The following is a 5218-nucleotide window of genomic DNA, read 5'->3' on the forward strand; positions in this document are numbered from 1 at the left end:
CATTACACAGTTATAAGCAGTTGCTTCCCACCTCTTACTATGCGAGCGTTGTATAATTTGTTGGTTTGTTGCATAAATTGGGTCACCATAACACTCCAGTCTGGAAGTTCAAGTTTATTTTTAAAAATGAGACAATACATATTAATAAACATTTATATATAAATACATGACACTATAACCAGGTTTCTAATTTCCATTTTTAGTTGCATTGGCAGCTTGATGTTAAAGCATAATAAGAAATACATGGATGAAAAAACACAAAATAACTCTATGGGATAGGAAATCGAGAAAAAAAATACATAATTAAAACAGAAGGCAGTTGAATTATATTGATGTCTTGATGACAGCATGGAGCAGGAGAGACGATAGATGCATTAAAGCTTCATCTGCAGCAATTTGGAAATTTGGTTTGTGGTGGTAAAGGAGGTTTGGAGCTGAGAGATGAATTGAGATGTTACTGCAGACAGAAGCCAGCAGGGAAGTTCATGTGGAAGAACAATGGAAATGCAATAGAATAAAAAAAGAAAGACTTAAATCTATCATTTATCTATATGGTCTTCTGTAAACGTAGAACTGAGACAGGTCATCTACGTTGACAAAGAAAAAGAATATAGTTTTATTTATTTGGTTATTAGGTACCTGAAGAAAAAAAAGTTCAGAAAAAATCCCCGAATTTCTGTTTTAAATGATATCACAACAGTCTGTTGAGACCAGACCGTGCTTTTTTTTTTTTTTTTTTTTTTTTTTTGATGGGACATAATAAAAAAAATCCAATGGGCAACTTTTGGTTTGACTTGAAATGGCAAAAACCTTGACATGAAACAAAACTGGGATGAGTTCCAGCCACAACCTTTGGTAATGCCACGGGCCACCTCTGATCTGGGATTGGCAGCCGACATGAATCAAAACGATCGATTGACCCTCGGCTCCACAAGAAACACATGACCTGGAAACAACGGGGCTTGCGACTCCAGTGTTGTGCCGTGAGGCAGGTCCAAATCATAGGTGAGGATTTGATGAGGTTCTGAGGTAACAACTGCTTCAAAGGCTTTCCAAGTCAGGGGTGGTGGGAGGGAATAACGAATTGAAAACTTTTTCTCTTTACATTTCACAAACCCTTTACAAAAGATGGAAAACAGGACAATTTCAAGCTTTGGAGTTCAGAGGAAAACCCCTCATGCAGAGTCCAGGGACCTTCTCATGTTCTCCACAACACCGTAGTCATCTGTATAAAGAGGCAGAGCTTGGCGCCTGTACAGAGGTGGATTACAGCTAACCATGCGGTAAAGCCGGAGCATGTTGTTCCGTGCACGCATCCCCAGCAGCCAATGCTGAAAGCATGACGCCCCCCTCTTTAAAGCTACCATTACGCCCTCCGTTTCATGAGTTCCCGTTTTCCAGAGGGTCAGTGTTCAAATTCGATTTCACGCACTACACTGGCAATGCTGGCTGGCAGCGGCTGTGAAAAGACTGAGGGATGAGGGAGAGATTAGCCAAGTTACGCTCACCTAATTGAAACCAAACGACCTCTCTGGGCAGCTCTCGGAGCATGATTAAAGCCTGGTCTTGGCCACCTCTGTTTACTTAAAAAAGATGATTTTTCCAATAAATCGACACCCAGCACGGCCGATGAAGTCAGTAGGGAGGATTTGAGGCCGCAGCCGAGTCACAGAGCCGCGAAAACAGCTGCTTTAAATAGATTCAATTAGAGCTGGCTCTTTTCTCCTCAGAGCATCACAGCGCTTTCATGTCTGCGTCGGGCTGAATTTCCAAAGATGGCCGCCAAGAGATTACTGCTGACACATTCCTGTAAACTGTAAGAGATGCATCAGGGCCCCAGCTTTTAGGGTTCTGCCAGTGCCGGCCTGGCAGCCAGCGCTGAGGACAGCGGTGCCAGGAAAGCAATCCGGCTGTCCCGGAGCGAGGGCCTCCAGCCAGGCGGGCCCAAGTGGAAAGTGAACCTGCAGCGAGAGTTAGAATGAGCTCCAAGAAATAAATATGTGTGGAAATGACTGAGAGTGATCAAACTTCAGCGTGTGTTTGATATGGCTGTGATCATGCTCACCTCCCACTGTGCAAACTCCCTTCTGTGTTTAAATCACTCCCGTCGTATATTTTCATCCCTTCTAACGTGGAGTGATTCAACACTTCATCGCCGTTTCATCCTTTCTCAATCCTTGACTCACATTCTCTTAAACTGCTGAAAATAAATCACATTCGGTAAGAGGACCAGTTTATTTCTCCCAGATGAGAACAGAGCATCGGTGCTGTTTAGTCTGGAAAAAATAAATAAAAAAAAGGAATATACAATAAAAGACAGAGAGCACAGATGAAACCCTTTGTGGTCCACTCGACACACCTGTTAGCTGATGTACTCGGGTGGAAGTTAAGACTTGTAACTCCTGTTTTGGGTGTTTGGTGAGACCCTGATGTGGTTAATAAAAAGACTAGAGAAGCGCTGTTAAAACAAATCCCCCAATGACTGTAACCTACACCAGACTCAGTGGTTTGTGCTTTAACATCAGAGGCATGCAGACAGAGCCAAGCCTGCTTTAGTGGAAATTACAACAAAATACAAGAGTGTTAAATTTCCTGTTTGGTCTGATCCACATTTTTCTTTCTTTTTTTTTTTTTCCTCTGGGAAGTTTGAAAAAAGTTTCAAGAGGTTCGCAGCACATTCAGGGAATCGGTTAGAATTTCCACGTTCCATTCATTCTAATTTAAAATTAACCGGCGTCATTCTTTCATTAATAATTTACTAGAGAATAGTTGGGGTGAAAGCAGACAGCAGTTTGTGGCGTTCGTTCATTTTTCAGTTCTTCTGAAAAATGAACATCCTATCTCACAGGTTTAAGATTGGTTTTGCCATCTCAGATATTGACAAAGAAGAAAAAGGAAAAGCAGAGCTTGCTGCTGGTGCTGATGGAGAAGTTGTTCTAGTGGACTAATGGAGGAAAAACAAAGTCAGCAGCGTTGGTGTATGGTAGCCATTATCTACCTCCTCTTTCAGTGATTAAAAGCAATCGGCTGTCCTCTTGCCTCAAACCCCGGCCTCTGGCCAAACCACCGACCACAGTTATTTCTCCTGGTCCCAGAGCACCATTTAATCATGTACGCACGCTTCACTATTGTGGTAGGACCTGTTTGTATATGCTGGGGATAGCTGAAGGGAAAGAGAGGAGAGAGTAATGGAAAGAGAAAGGGATGAAAGGCAAGTGATAGAGAACAAAATAACATAAAATGTTAGCTTTGATACCTTACTTCTCATGTTGTTTTTTTCTTTGAACTACGGCATGGCATTGCTTTATTTTAATTACCTATTAGTTTAAAAGGGGATGTGAAATAGACCAGCTTTTCTTGTAAAGTAGCATGAAATGACATTTGTTGGTGCTAAATAAATTAATTGAATTAAATTGTTGAATTTAGAGAAATTACATACCACCCAGGTATGGACACCCCCGCCCCCAAGAGCGCCATCTCTAACTCTACAGGCCTCAGTTAACATTTTAAAACCTACATCTCTTTACAGGACAAACAAAACGTATCCTAACTTGTTCAAAAGAAACCGCAGCGGTTCTACACGGTTTCACTTACATTCATTCTGCTTGTAGAAATAGTCTGAACAAGTGAAAGACCAAAACTTTTGTTATAATTTTACAAGATGACTAAGCTCAACTTTGTAGTTCAAAAGATAGTGTAAATATCAAAATCTAAAGATCTGGCTTTTGTCTTTCGTTTCTCTGGATGTTAATCATTCCCATTCAGCACATATTGATATAAGCACTGATGCTTTTAGACCTGGACTGACCCTTCAGCCCATCATCGGTCCGGATCTGAGAGGCAGCAGCATTCAGACCTACACATGCAGTTTCACAACACAACTAATGAAATATGTTCACATATGCTCTTCAAAACCTCTCCTGTGTATTGTACAACAAAATACAGTAAAGTTGTTTGCATGCTCTACTTTCAGACTCTCTGCAAAGTGAAATTGAGATTTTTAGCTTTGCATTTGTGTTTGGGATGAATCCACAGCCTGTCACGGCATGCACAGATGCAGGCCACTGACACGTTAACTTGTGGCCTGAGGCCTTGAGGTAACTGTGTTCTCTTTGCTACACACACTGAGTCTGAGGCTACTCCAAGCGTTTCTGTACACTCATAAAATAGCTTGTGCATTGTTTTTGTTTTCTATCTTGTACTGTTAATTTTCATAATTTGTGCTATTTTATATAGACATATTTCAACCATTTAGACACTCCCTGCCAAATTACTCTTAAAAAAAAAAAATGAAAAGCATCACAATTCTGACCATTGGATGTAGCTGTGCAGATCAACTTTATCTAGATAAATGATTTTTAATTCAATGCAAAAGACAAGATAATTTCAGTATAATTCTTCTATAGAGAACAGATTGCTGAACAATAGTTTCTCCTTTGTTAATACACCAGAAATCACACATAGATTTGGAAGAAATTCTGTCAGAAAAGGCAAAAGTTTTAAATACTTTGCTTTTTCCCAATGAATGAATGACTGTTAAGTCACTTTAGCAAACACACCAACTGGCAAAACTTCAGACAGCTGAAAATAAAATTATCAACCAAAACAGAAAACCGACAGTCTGATTGTTGTTGACCTGTCAGTCAAAGCACAGTAGGAATAAAAATGTGAGCTCAGAATCTGTAAAAATGATCTAAAAATAATTTGTTTCTGCTGCTAATGCTGACACAGAATTGCATTTAAACTAAATATAAGTAATTTCTCAGTCGTTCTCCATGTTATGCCTAAGACTGAGAAAATGGAGAGGGATCTATAGATCTGGGCTTGCCTTCTAATTGCTGAATCCTTTTGATTGAGAAAATGCCATATGAGGGAAAACATCAGCGCCTTGTATCCACTGAAATAATAAGCTGACCCAACCGCCCCTTTTCTCTGCGCCTTTGAGCGCTGGCCAACCATCTGAATCCACTCAGTCCCAAATGAGCAGCTTATTTTTCAAAGTGTCTCTCATTTGTGCTCACTCTGCACCCTGACTTGGAATGGAAGGTGGGGAGGGGAAGAGGACGAGGTGGAGCAGCAGTGTCATCTTAGAGCGTGCCAGATTATCCTGTCTGGTGCAGAAATCCAGCAATGGGTCAGATTTTCCCTGGTGGATGGGTAATGTGGTGGGAAAAAAGGACTTCTGAATCCACACTCTGTCTTATGCAGTATATATATA

At 40.7% G+C, this 5218-nt stretch overlaps 1 long non-coding RNA gene across 1 annotated transcript; it reads right to left on the reverse strand.

Moving 5' to 3' along the window:
• Positions 1-303: 303 nt before the first annotated feature.
• On the reverse strand, positions 304-5145 carry LOC103458974 (uncharacterized). The gene is made up of 2 exons (XR_532652.2): positions 2066-5145; positions 304-1961 (listed from the first exon to the last, which is right to left on the reverse strand). It is a non-coding gene; the product is annotated as an uncharacterized LOC103458974 (long non-coding RNA).
• Positions 5146-5218: the final 73 nt, after the last annotated feature.

Source organism: Poecilia reticulata, linkage group LG22, assembly GCF_000633615.1.
Source record: "Poecilia reticulata strain Guanapo linkage group LG22, Guppy_female_1.0+MT, whole genome shotgun sequence".
Taxonomy (NCBI): domain Eukaryota; kingdom Metazoa; phylum Chordata; class Actinopteri; order Cyprinodontiformes; family Poeciliidae; genus Poecilia; species Poecilia reticulata.